The sequence below is a fragment of the Canis lupus genome, chromosome 4 (genome assembly GCF_048164855.1).
Source record: "Canis lupus baileyi chromosome 4, mCanLup2.hap1, whole genome shotgun sequence".
NCBI classification, from domain to species: Eukaryota; Metazoa; Chordata; class Mammalia; order Carnivora; family Canidae; genus Canis; species Canis lupus.
In genome coordinates, this window is record NC_132841.1 from 57,300,391 (window position 1) to 57,315,038 (window position 14,648).

Genomic DNA, 14,648 nt, shown 5'->3' on the forward strand with positions numbered 1-14,648 from the left:
ACTCTAGTAGGATTAAGTAATTATTCTATTTTTGCTTAGGCTCATTATTTCCAGTGCCCTGGTAGTTAATACAAATTTAGCTTTTCTTTTGTATATGTTTTATCTTTGTATATATTATATGTTTATATATATGTATTGTATATATTCTATTTTATTCCATTTATCTTACAAGATTTTACCTAAGTTTAATGTCTAGAATTTTCATAACCTTGTGGTTGACAGAATTTTCTTTCTTCAGATTTTAGTTAGTAGGCCATTATAGTTTTACCTCGTGTCCAGTGCTAACAATTGATTTTAGATATATTTTTCTTTCCAGGTTAAAATGGTGGCATTCCTTTCGTGGATTAGCAAGAGTTTTTAGCAGTAATGGTATTGAGTTTTGTCAGTTTGATTTTGGCCTCTACTGAGATAATTCTCCTTTGATCTATTTATTGACATGTTACACTCATAGGTTGCCTAATACCATACCATTGTTGCATGCCTGAATAATCCATTGTTTATGTTATATTCCTTTAAAATGACTTTAGATTATTTTTATTTCTAATTTCAGTACTGATACATTTTATTGACAGGATTGATATTTAGAAGTGCTTATTGTTTTGATATTTTCAATGCATTTTAACATTGGAGTTATGTTGTTAGCTTGAGTGAACATAATTGGGAAGCTTTATTACTAATTAATGCTTTTGAGCCAGGTATGGGAGATAAAACATCTTGTGTCCACAATTTAATCTACTTCCCATTTTTCATATGTTGTTAGCTATCTGTACTCCTTACTTGTAGAGCCATCCATTACGAAGCTATACCTCAGAAACAACATTTAAAGAAGTAGAAAAGACAAGTTTGCATCTCTAGCTTGTTCTCATTTGAACAATGGTAGCTTCTAGATGTTCCAAATTTTTTCTCGATTTTCTCATCTTTCCAAAGCGAGTCTTATGCTCAGCTGTGTGATACTAGCTCCCATAGACCATGTGCATTTAAATCTTCTAAATACAAATTAAAACAAACAAACAAACAAACCAAGCCCACAAGCATTTAATTACAGTGTTATTTGACAACTAGGAGTTCCCATCAGCCTACACAGGGAGAGGTTGCTGAGTGATAGTTGGACCACAGAGTGTGGACATGGTCAGAAATTCCTTGTCTTTGTTGAGGCAGCGCAAAATTAACTGAGGCAGTGTATTTCTAACAGGAGTGGTCTTTGGTAGCAAATTCTACTATTGTGCCTGTATTCTTTGGATAGAACATAGAATAAGCCTCAATATGCCATATCAGGTGCTTCCCAGATTCACTCCTAGTATAAAAACTTTTCATTTGTTAATTATTCTTTTCCTCTAGTCCCTTTGTGAATTTGAGAATGCAGATATGTGAGTGCCCACTGGAGATTAATTTATCTACGAAGCCAATACATTACTGATATGGGTGTTGTATTCTTTTGGTTATTCAAATGCGAAGGCATAATAAAGGGAAGGATGTTCAAGAAGCTAAAAGCATGTCCCCAGTTCCTGACCTCTCCTCATAGATATACATTGTCCTACGACCTTACCCTGAGGGAACTTGTCCAAGTGAGTAAGACAGAAAAATTTTTATACGTAAATATTATATGATTCTAAGGGTGGGCCTTTCCTGTTTTAGAGACTTAGAAAAGCTTTATTATAAGAGCTTTTGGAGCAAAGAGCTATCTAAGACTACTGTGTGAGAGTGGTCAGTATCAGTGTCCCCATGGCCTATAAAGGGGAGGAATGACTGTCAACAATGAGGAAATAAGGTCCTCAAAGTTGAGTGTGTGAGTTAGACATTTTCCTCATGGGTAAATGAAGCAAAATCCTTTTTGCTGCCATTATGTACTTTATATAAACCGACCCCTCTTCTCTATCAATTTAAAAATCAACTTTCTTGATTTTACCCATCTAGGCTATGAGGTCTGAGGAACTAGAAACGTTTACATACACAAAGCTACAATAATGGCCATCATTTTATAGAATAGGAAAGTGAAGCTCACAAAGGTACGTGATGTCACTGAGTCATTCAGCTAATATGGAATAAGATCAGAAACCAGTTCTTCAGATGACCTGTGCACTATCCTTCCCATCCCACCATTTTGAAACCGTTGTTCCAGGACTTTGGTGTCACATTTTTATACGGAGATTTCTCAGAGGCCATTTCTGTTTCTGACCCAGATCCAAAAGCCAAACTGAAGCGATTCATACTCTACTAACTGAAGTGTTTTCCCTTAGATTCTTTAGAGGAATTAGTCAAAGGAAAATCCAATAATACTCCTAGAAAATTGGATGCTACTGTACTCTTCTGTAGGCAGTACATTCTCTGACCCCAGCTTGAGCTCAGTGCATACCCTGACACCGGGGGACTAATTGGCCATGTAATTGTTATCCTTGCTAGTAACTGCACAAGCTGTTCTTATTCATATAAGCACCTAATCCTTTTCCAAATTCTTCTTGCTTCAATTTGCCTCAATAATATCCTGCAGTAATGGATAATTGCACATTGTGTAGAGAAGGATTTCCTTTGATCTTCTCTAAATTTAGATTCTGCTAATTTCATTTACTGTCCCCTTCTGGGTAGGCAACAGGACCAGGTAGCAAGGAACACCGAATTAGATGCCCTACAGCATTTCATTTATATTCTTCTATCATATATCAGGTAACACTTTGCTCTCTCCCTTTCTGCTGCTGAAGAGATAGACTCTTTGTCCTTGCCTGGAATCCTCCCTGTTATACTTACCCAGCCATTCTAATTATTTCTGCTGCAATCAGATAGACCTGGCAGCACTGCTCAGGTTCAAAGGAAGAATAAATGGAGATTAGATCACTGACTTGAAGTGTCTGGAGGGATGTCAGGAGGATAAAGGATAAGACTTATCCTGAATGGTTTAAGAATTTGAACTAGAAACTGCATAAGTTGTTGAAAAGTGGACTTGAACTCAGTGAAAGGTGAGGGGTGTTATATATTAAATAGAGTTATCCATCTAAGAAGTGGTTACCTCAGAACAGAATAGGCTCCCCTTATGGGAGTCTTCGAAGTTGTTAAAGCCTGAACCGAAAAATCACTCCATTCTAGGCTTACACCGGGGTGACCCTGGGTGGGCCACTTCACTTGTTTCAGCTCTTCTTATTTCTTTTGTGTAAATGGGTATGACCACCTGTTTGGGAGACCTTATATGACTATCACTTAACATCATAATTGGTCCTCTCAGTGGAGATTGAGAGCTAAGAGGCAGGATTTGGGATCTATTTGGAGGGTAAAATAAAAAATACTTTGTGGCAGACTGTTTTGGGATGAGAAAGAAAGCGGTATCAGGCAACAATTTACTTGCCCTTAAGGATCTCACATATGTGGGGAAAATGTATAAAGTATAAAATACTTTTACATGTATAAAAAACATGAAGTATCACCTTGTAATATATTAAATGTTATAACCATTTTAATATATAAAGAGGTAGAAAAGTACAGGGAAAGCTCCCTGAAGGAGGCATTGATTGACTTGCATTGTAACCTGTGAGTGGGCATGAGAAGCAGGGCAAGGGTATGCTGAGCTAGGGATGATGATGTTGACAGGTATGACATTTATTGACTGACTATAATATCAAAGGGATTGTGCTAATTAAGTACATGCGTGATTTGATTTAACTTCATCTTAAATATGAAGGGACTGAGGTTCAGAAAGCTTAAGTAATTATTGCATGGTTGCATATTCAGTAATTGGTGGAGCTGAGATTCAAACTCAGAGATTGTTTCCTTAATAATTTTGGGAAACTGGTTGAGATAGCCACACGTGAAAGGATTCTTAGAAATATGTCAGTCTTCAGGGGTCATCTTGAGTGCCTGAGGGTTAAGTTTGTGTTCATAAACTTGGAAAAATAATTATATTATAGGGCAGCAAAGAGATATAAAAGAGGCAGACACAGAGGAGACTGATAATTCTGGGAAAATGGAATTAGAGGAAACCTCATAAAGGGCTAAGTGGTGAGTGTTCACAGAGCACTCAACTATATACTCTGGAAAATTCAGTGGATGAGAAGGATGAGGCCATGGGCAAAGAAAGTTTCCTCAAGAAAACAGTCAGCTGGGCAGCCCATGTGGCTCAGCGGTTTAGTGCCGCCTTCAGCCCAGGGCGTGATCCTGGAGACCCAAGATCAAGTCCCATGTTGGGCTCCTTGCATGGAGCCTGCTTCTCCTTCTGCCTGTGTCTCTGCCTCTCTCTCTCTCTCTCTCTCTCTCTCTGCGTGTGTGTGTGTGTGTGTCTCTCTCATGAATAAATAAAATCTTTAAAAAATAGAAAACAGTCAGCTGACACCACGTTAATTTCAGGGTGGAAACTAAGTTCATCAATGTGGAAAGAAACAAGTATAGATTCATGAATGTGACCTCAGAACTCTCTTAGTCCAAACTACTCCTTCATAATTCCTCCCTCATTTAACAGACTAAGGTTTGGCTGCAGGACCACAAACCTGCTCAAGCTGGCTATAACAAAAGACAATTTGTGGTAAGGATAAGGAGAGCTTAGAGAATCCAGGACACTTGATTAAGTCCCTCAGAGCCTCAACAAAATTAGAAATAAAAACTATATACTTGGAACCTAAGCAAATAGCTCCATCTCTAAAGGGCCCTCTGCTTTGTGCTCTCTTGAACACTTATCTCTGCCTCCTCACCTTGAACAAAAGCAGTATTCTGCCCAAATTCTGTCTCTGTGAAACATCTCCACCCAAGAGCCTTCCACAGATTGGCTCCAGTTCCACAAGTCATAGTTGAAGTTCACAAGAGAGAAACAATCTAGTTGTTCATTGGTTTTACAGTACACTATATCCGTTTTAGGAGCTGGGAGGTATGGAACACAGGGGTAGATATATTTGGAATAAGTAGCATCCTAAAGAGAAACTATTGTAACAAAGTGAGGAGCAAAACTTAGGCTTTCCAATTTGCTCAGAATCCTTTGCATCCTTCTCCAATGCCCCAGAAGATAATGCGGCAGTGGCTAGCCTTAAGCAGGCTAGAATGGGGGGAAAAAAGCCAGTGATAACAATTCGAGGTGACATTATTCTGCTTCTATTTGACCATACAAATTTAAAATAACTTTACAAAGGCACCAGGGAAATACTCACCCTCTTTACCCCAGCATGCACACCAACTCATTAGATGTCTTGGCAAGCATAGCTCATCTGTAAGATTGATTGAAGAAAAGATTCCAGGGCAATGATTCTAACATAGGTAATACTGAGATTTTTGTTCTATTCACTGGTGGGACAGCTGATGCTGGGAGGGGGAAAGAAATGTGTCCACAGTACAGAGAGTAGTCAGTGGCCAGGCTGGGATACACAGGTATCTTATTTCTCAGTCCATTCTTAGCTCCTAACATTCTACCAGTAAGTCTTTCTTATAAATTAAATTTTATTTAAATTCAATTAATATATATTATTGGGTTCAGCGGTGGAGATCAGTGATTCATCAGTCTTATATAAAACCCAGTGCTCATTACATCATGTGCCCTCCTTAATTCCTATCAGCTAGTTACCCCATCCCCCCCGCCAACCCCTCAGTTGGTTTCCTATGATTAAGAATCTCTTGTGGTTTACCCCCCTCTCTGTTTTCATCTTGTTTTATTTTTTCCTCCCTTCCCTTACTACCTTCTGTTTTATTTCTTAAATTCCACATTTGAGTGAGATCATATGATAATTGTCTTTCTCTGGTTGGCCTATTTCACTCAGTATAATATCCTCTATTTCCATCCACATCATTGCAAATGGCAAGATTTCACTTTTGGATGGCTGAGTGATATTCCCTTGTATATAGAGATACCACATCATCTTTATCCATTCATCTGTCAATAGATATCTCAGCTCTTCCCATAGTTTGGCTATCATGAACATCGCTGCTATAAACATTGGGGTGCAGGAGCCCCTTCTCTGCCAGTAAGTTTTATCTCATTTGTCAAGTTCAGCTGGCCATTGAAGCAGCCTGGATTATTTTTGGAAAAGGTGTCTGAGGCCACATCAATTCTGAACAGAAAAAAGCATTAAAATTAATTTGTAATGTCTACATTGTATTTGAAGGATGAGTATGGTGGCATGCTAGCCTATGTGTTTACCATCATAATTCGCCTTATCCTCTTCTCCCTGCCTCATCGTGGTGGAGCAGCTCCTCTCCACAGGAGTAGTAGACTATGTTCCACCCATAGTGTCTTCATGTGAGGAGAGTCTTTCCTTTGCTTGCATTCTGATTCCTAATTACACACTAGATGAACAGGAAATGATTGATTAGAGTTAAACTTATTTTAGCTGAATTGATCAGATGGACTAATTGCTCAGTTTCCTAATAAATATCTGCCTTCTTCTAGTTTGTTTGCCTAAACTCTTAAAAGTGAATCAGTGTTTTAAAGATACATTCAGACAACTAGTGGTAATAACCCCTTATGTCATATACCACCTTAATTCATAAATCATTCCGTTATTTCGTTACTCTTATCCTTAAACAAACCATATAGGTCAACTAGCCAGTTAATATATATATATATATAGTGATGACTATATATATATATAATATTATATATATAATATAGTCATAGTTTCATCTTCCAAATTCCAAATATATAATATAATAATTATATATATTATTATATATATAATATTTATATATATAAATATATATATATTTGCATGCTCTATATACTAACTATAAATATAAATATAAATATAAATATATTTGCATGCTCTATACTAACTCCCTCTATACTAACTCCTAAATTCAAACAGGCAAAATGAAAGAGAATCCTATTATATAAAATTGTGCTTCTTATTTTGCTGCTTACAGCTGGTTTAGACTGTTTTAACTGTAGGGCATTGATTGCAAGGTAATGCAAGGGGCACTGAACCATAGATATGAAAGCCCAGGTTTTGTGTCTAATTGTGTGACTTTTTCAAATATCCCCACCTCAGATACCTCTTCTTATAGACATATTTATCTTTGTGTATTTTTTGGGGGGCCTATGCTTGGAAAAAAATCTAAATACTGAACACCAGACCATATTCTGAATCACTTTTGCCCCTTGATGAAGAAATCTGAGTACAGAGATTAAAAATATTTTTGGTTTCATGGAATAGCACTCATCTTGTGGCTGTGGCAGCTCTACCACTGTGATGAGAAAGATTCTCAAGCTATCTTTGAACTTAGCAGAAGGAATGACAGTAATCCATAATGCAGTGTCTGATAATAACGTGAGCTGAGCTGTTTGTTTTAATGATTCTTTTGGATGAGATACCCCCTGCCCCCAGAAGTCTGTTTAATTCTTCCCAGAATGTGCTTCAGTTCTGTTCAGGTTGATCTGAATCATGGCCATTTAAAGTCTACAAGCTGAGAGCACTACCCTATATACCTTTACTCATGATGGGAATGATATCCCAGAAATTCTTCTCTCATTCACTAGTTCTTCACCCAATCAGACTCTAAGATCTATCCCCAGTGAATAATCTCACAGAAACCCCAATGGTGGTAAAACGTGTGTTTACATATGTTATACCTGACTGTCCATGCTGCTGCTTCTTTAGAACATGATACCCATGTTGTGGGGTTAGGGACTACTCTAATAAAACGGCTTTGTATTACCAATCAGGAGACCTCTTCCACTTCACTTCTCTGAGCCCTGGGGGAGACACCTACATTTCATAATGAAGATGGGCATAATTATCCTCATTTTACACAACAGAAGGTCAGAGTGATGACTAACATAGGGCTTCTCAACTTTGAGGGCAGCCCAAAGACCAAGCAGTCTTTCTACCACATTTACACTATAGTCATAGTTTCATCTTCCAAATTCTGGAGTCACTACTGTAGAAAGAAAGACATTTCAAAATCTTGGAAAGAAACAAGGGAAATGGTTTCTTTGGAAAATAGAAGCCTTCAGGAGCCACTCATCTGCAGTCTCTTCCTTTCCCCTTACTAACTCATCTGTCCACTGAGCCCCTGTACTCTTACATGATCTGACTTTAAGGACAAAGACAGATTATTCCCTTGGAAATACTCAGGTTCAGGAAAATGTGTGCCTTGTCAACCCTCTGCCCCCTCCACAACCTACTCAGATCTCCTAAGGCTCATATCCTTCTAGCAGATTTAAATTCACAGAGAAGAGAGAGCTCCTATTTCTGGCTATTTACCTTTCTCCATGTCACTGGAATCCTTAGTTCTCATCTATAGACTAGGAATTTGGTGTAGGGAATCAAATACAGGTTGTCATATCACCTCAATGTACATGAAGAAACTTGGTACCTGTAGATGGGAAAGATTTTCTCAGGGTCACATAAAACATGAATGACAGAGCTTGGACTAGAACCCAGGTTTCTGGATTAGTGTCCCTACAAAGAGAGTGTTCAATACTATTCATCAAACATTTTCAAATATTTGATGGGGGCCATTATTCTAGATATCAACTATTACATTAGAAGACATCCTAAAACTTAGTGGGATAAAAAAAATCATTTAATTATGCTTAATGACTTCACACATTAGGAATCAGAAAGGGTACTGACAGGAAGGACAGCTTTTCTCTACTGTATGATTTTATAATTTTCAGAATGTCACCTGGGATGTCTTGAATATCTGAAGTCTGGTTCGTCTGAGGCTGGAGAGTCTACTTGCAAAATAGAATCTTGTTTCATATATCTGGATCCTGGATTAGGGTAGCTAAAGAAGGGTATAAACTTAGACTTTTTACTAAAGAGCTTATATGTGACCCTTATAGCATGGCAACCTCAGAGAAATGGACTTCTTAGTAGCAGCTCAGCATTCCATGAGTGAGCATTTCCAGCAAACAAGGCAGAAGCTGCATGGTCTTTTATGTTATTCTCAAAAGTCACAAAGCATCACTTCCACTGAATCATATTTGCCAAAGCTTTCCCAAATTTAAGGTCAAGAAACAGATATCCCACCTCTCAATGGGAAGAGTATCCAAGAATTCACAGTAAGGTTTTAAACCTGCCATAGCCAGTTACCTCCTAAGTCAGTGTCTCAGGTGGATATAACCATAAGATTTCTCCCTCGGTGGAGTTGATCTTGTTGATAAAGAGACAGACCTAAATGAATACATACAAACAATAGAATATAATTACATTTTGACAGTAGCAATAAAGGAAATACATAGATGACCTGATCATTGTTTAATAGGACAAAGTAAAATGGTGAAATGAAACATGAAGTAAGCAATCGAGAAATACTTCTCCAGGGAGTTAATATTAAGCTGAAACTTGAAGGATGAGGACTCAGCCATGAAACACCAAGAGAAAGGCTTTCTAGATGGAAAGGAAAGTGCAAAAGCACTGGGGCAGAAATAAACTTAAGCAGACAGATTAAAAAGACACCAGTGTGGCTGAGGAAGAGTAAGTCTTAGAAAGAAAAAAAGGTTTAGTAGGTGAATGGCAGGTCATGTGGGATTCTGTGTGTCCTGATAAGATATAGAGCTTCTATCCCAAGCAGATGGAAAGTCATTAAAAGGTTTCAGACTTATTTCTGTGGCATAGATGAACACAACGGGAGTGAGATATTAGTGGTAGTGGGAGATCATTTGGATGGATATGGACATGTCCCAGACACAAAAATCAGTACACATATGCAAGGATGGAGTTCAAGGAAAGTAGATGGAATGCAGGATATCTTGGAGGCTAGTAGACATAAGTTTCTAATAGTTTTGAAGTGAGAAAAAATAAGAAGAAACCAAAGATAATTCCCAGATTTTTGGCTTAATTGAATTGGATCGATGTTGCTGCCATTCACAGAGACTGTTTCACCTCCCGTGGTGAAGGAAATCAATCACTTATGCCTCCCCAAACACTGAATCAGTGTCCATACTCTAGGATGAAAGAAACAAAATCTTTGACTCAAATCTACATAAACAATGTTATGTTTATTTTGTCTGTTACTCAAAGTTCAGAGGTAGGTTAGGCTTAGTAATACTACCACAGACCCAAGATTTTTCCTTGTCTCCACTCTGCCTTCTTTAATTCACATCATTGTAATCCTGATTATTTTGTGGTGACAAAGAGATAGATGCAGACACCCAAACAGAGAAAGAACCCCGTCAATAAAGCATTGACTGAGACCTTCCATTCATACCAAAGGAGTCATCTCTGACTCCTATCAATCATCCAGAAAAGACTCTGGGCTGCTTGCTTGGACCAATTAAATCTGTACTTGACTTAGGTGGTAAGGTCACCTTCCCTTGAATCGTATATAAAAAGCACAGCATCCTGAGCGTATGTAGAGCATATAAAAGAAAGATGGATGCTGGGTGCCTAATAAAAACCGCTAAAAGCTCTTACCGGGCCACATCTGGACCTAGAGGGAAAAAAGTCTTTGTCCAAAGGAATAATTCAGTCATAAAAAAAATGCAGATATTATGGTTGGCCAGACATGTTTTTTGTTAAGAGACATTTTACTGATAGATAATTTACAACCAACACCTCTCCTTCTTGGTGGCAGCCCACTTCTTTCTCTTCCCAAGAAGCCTGGTGCAGTGGAAAGCAATGTGTTGTCATAGAAAAGGCTTGCTCTTCCCAGAACATCTCCTCTCAAAGTGTCACAGTCCCAAGTAATGGAAGATAAATCTGGAGGGGTGCAAAGCACAATACTGGATTACTCAGTGCTCTGAAGAAGACATCACACTTTAAGGTGATATTTGGAAGTGAAAATCGTGCTTCAAGGAGAAAACTCTACCAATATAATAAGTTGCCATGAGCACTCACTTTTAATCCTGTCAGAATGTCCATTACTGTCTCTTCAATCCTCACTGGAGTCTGAATTAATATATTTTGTGGGTCAAGTTAGCAGGCGCTCTCAGGAGGAGGAACTCTTGTAGAAGGAGGCAGTCATCATGTTGTGCTTACCTTGTAAGTTTCTGCAACTCCCTGGTGTTTGTTGAAAAGTGAACTATGATACCATTTCTACTAGTACGTATGGGGAAATTGCCATTTAAAGGAATCTGATGAATAAAAAATATGTTATGGTTTATAATTGGCAGGGCTAGCATAAAAAGTCAAAACTCCTTGAGTAGGGGCACCTGGGTGACTCAGTCAGTTAAGCATCTGCTTTAGGCTCAGGTCATGACCCTAGGGTCCTGGGATCAGGCCCATGGGGCTCCCTGCTTAGTGTGGAGCCTGCTTCTCCCTCTTCTGCTGCTGCTCCCCCTGCTTATGCTCTCTTGTTCTCTCTGTCAAATAAATAAATGTAATATTTTTTAAAAAGTCAAAGCTTGAGTAATATTAGGGTAACTGTATAATTTACTGTCCAAATTGAGAAAAATTTGAGAGTATTGATAATTGCTTTGGGACAGCTGTTATAAGCCAGCACCTCTTAGGAAAATAAAAGCTCGGAGTTGCTGTAGGCTTTGTCAGAATAAAGCATGTGAGTGGAGATGTTTTATGCATGCAACAGGTAAGTGACTTTTTTTGACCTCTGAATCTTTAATTGGCCTCCTTCTCCTCAAAGGGTACTCTGTTTTGCTGCCTCAACGCCTCAGAGTTTTGGTGTCGTTGGTCTCAGACACCACCTTGCTGTCCACGATCTTGCGGGTGGTGGTCTTCTGGATGGTCAGCAAGGAGTTGCTGTTGTCCAGGGCATCAGTAAGACTGAAGTCCTCCCCATCTTCCAACCGGCAATGGTAGGGGGCAATCTCAGCCTCCAGCTTGACCTTGACATTCAGCAGGGCCTCATACTCCTGGGCCTGGCACTGCCCCTCTGCCTAGGTCTGGGACAGCTCTGACTCCAGGTGCAGCAGGACCCCGTTGAGCTGCACATCTGCATCACGTAGCGGTCTCGACTTCCCTCAGGCTGTTCTCCAAGCTGGCCTTCAGGTTTCTCGTTGAGTCCAGGTTGATCTCCAAGGACTGGGCAGTACATCTCAGCTCCGTGAGGGTCATCTCATCTTCTCCTATCTCAGTGGTCTGCATGGTGACCACTGTGGTGTTCTCCTCCATCTGCTGGGACCAGTACTTGTCCAGTTCCTCTCAGTTCTTCTGAGCCAGCTCGTCATACTGGGCCCAGATATCTGCTCATCATACTGGCACGGATATCTGCCATGATCTTGCTGAGGTCCTGAGATTTGGGGGCATCCAACTCCACCGTCAACCCAGAGTTGGCGATTTGGTTTTGTAGACCCTTTACTTCCTCCTCGTGGTTCTTCTTCATGAAGAGCAGCTGCTCCTTGAGAGCCTCAATCTCTGTCTCCAGCTGCAGCCGAGTGACATTGGTGTCATCAATGACCTGGCGGAGCCCATGGATGTCATTATCCACAGACTTGCGCATGGCCAGCTCCATCTCATACTTGACTCAGAAGTCGTCAGCAGCAGGATGGGCATTATCAATCTGCAGAACGATGCAGGCATTGTCCACAGCACTTGCAAAGATCTGAGCCTTCAGGTCCTCGATGGTCTTGAAGTAATGCCCCCAGTCTCTGACCTGGGGTCCCTCCAGGTGTTCCTGGATTTTCATCTCCAGTCTCTGTTTATCAGCCTCCAGGCTCCTCACCCTCTCCAGGTAAGAGGCCAGGCAGTCATTCAGGTCTTGCATGGTCTCCTTCTTGCTCTGGATGCCCCCGATGCCCGCCAGACCCCCGGCCATTACCTCGGCCAGGTCCCCCAGCCCCCCAGCCGCCCGGGAAGCTGGTGGAGTGGGATACGGAGATCTGGGAGCCAGAGCCCCCCTGCGCCTGCATAGACGCTGGCCGCGCTGCTGCTGATCGGCCGGACCCGGTGGCTGGGCGACTGCACAGAGTCCAGGGACCAGTAGATGGAAGAGAAGGTGGAGTGGGTGGTGAAGCTCATGCTGCTCAGAGAGCAAGAGGATGACTCGGGAGGCCAGGACTCAGGCTTGGGCCAGGCCAGGTAAGTGATTTAAATGTAGTTAATATAACATATGAATATTTGCCAGTTATCGCTTGTTTATCTTACTTTTGTAGTTTTTTTCCTTTTGCTTTACTTTTTCTTTCTCTTTTTTTTCTGTTTTAACATTTCTATCATTTACTGTTTTTAAAGAAGTATTTTTACATCCACATAGTTTAAAAGATGAAACTTCCCATTTTGAATTATGGCCCCAATAAAATATTTTCCACCATGAATTTTAATCAATTATTGTTTTTAAAGTGTAAAAATATAGAAAAATATATAAAAATATATAAATGTATATATTAAATACATTCTATATAATATCAATCTCGTATTCCTCTGCATGTTATGTTCCATGGAGCCTAAAAATGTATATTATTCACCGATTGAAAAATAATGTTAAGGCACACAATGTATATTTTGATTTTGCTAATTTTCCTTCTCTGAAGCTACTTTGACAGCACCCTCTTCTGCTTTCCACTATGCCCTATCTCTGAGGTTATCCCTATTGGGGACTATGGTACTTCTTTCCTTGTAAAGCCTTTTTCTTATAATCAAGGAACTTTGGTCAAGCTCAGGAATCACGGCTTCAGTGTCAGACCTAAACTTGACCCCCATCTCTGATACTATAAACTAGAACCATGTCACTTCACCTGTCTGTACCTCAGTGTTTTAATCAGAGCCTCCACATCTACCCCTTTAATTTCCTACACCTCTAGAGCTGTAAGCAGTAAAATAAAATGAGCTTTATAAGGCCTTTGGCACTGTACTTGGAACATAGCAAGTGATCAGAAAATAGTAGTTAGAAGATAGGGATGTAGTAAAGAATTAAAGTGAGAGAGACTCAAGGACAAAGTAAAAATTTGAAGGAAAAACTTGGTGACACCTGGGATAGTCAACCAGGTCTTTTAGGCTTCTCAGAGCATAGCTATGCTCATTTCTTAAAGGAGATGATACATTTTTTAATAATACTCTTTCACTTAATTATGTAATTAAAACATCCTTGAGTATAAGACATCCTATGGATTTTAAGACAAACTTTCAAGAGAAAGTTATAGTACCATGCTAAATGTAAGTATCAGTTTTAAGACTAATTTCAGGAATAGTAAGAATTTATTAAAACTAATATGTTAGAATTGAGAAAAATAATTTATTGAGTAGAAGATTTGTGTAAAACCTTTATCTTCATCATATCCCAAGAGAAAATTTGAGATCCACTGTGATTCTGCTGGTGTGTCTAGGCATTCCTGTTCCTTTGACACACTTACCTAACAAGAAAAACTTGTCATATCTTTTTTTTAAGATTTTATTTCTTTATTCATGAAAGACACAGAAACAGAGAGGCAGAAACATAGGCAGAGAGAGAAGCAGGCTCCATGCAGGTAGATGGATGTAGGACTGGATCCCGGGACTCCAGGATCACACCCTGTGCCGAAGGCGGATGCTCAACTGCTGAGCCACCCAGGCATCCCAACTTGTTATATATTTATTTGAAGTTGCATGTTGATAGAATTTGATACAAATTTATTATATGATGACTCTATGCCAAGGAATGTGCTGGAAACCCTATATTCATAATCTCATTTACTGAATGAGATTTCATTTAATGAATGAAATGAATGAATAAATTCATTTAATAAATTTATTTCAGGACCCCTGGGTGGCTCAGTGGTTTGGCATGTGCCTTTGGCCCAGGACATGATCTTGGAGTCTCGGGCTCCAGTCCCACATCGGGCGTCCTGCATGGAGCCTGCTTCTCCTTCTGCC

At 39.6% G+C, this 14,648-nt stretch overlaps 1 long non-coding RNA gene and 1 pseudogene across 1 annotated transcript in view; both read right to left on the reverse strand.

The window, feature by feature from the left end:
* The window catches only part of LOC140631591 (uncharacterized), a 30,943-nt gene extending 21,725 nt beyond the window's left edge, over positions 1-9,218 (reverse strand). Inside the window, exons 1-5 of the long non-coding RNA XR_012029128.1 lie at positions 9,000-9,218; positions 8,590-8,691; positions 8,166-8,277; positions 6,104-6,249; positions 5,121-5,271 (exon numbers count right to left, since the gene is read on the reverse strand). This is a non-coding gene — a long non-coding RNA (uncharacterized lncRNA). The remainder of the gene's footprint in view (positions 1-5,120; positions 5,272-6,103; positions 6,250-8,165; positions 8,278-8,589; positions 8,692-8,999) is intronic.
* Positions 9,219-11,491: 2,273 nt separating this feature from the next.
* LOC140631592 (keratin, type I cytoskeletal 18 pseudogene) lies at positions 11,492-12,821 on the reverse strand (annotated as a pseudogene).
* Between the last annotated feature and the right edge of the window lie 1,827 nt (positions 12,822-14,648).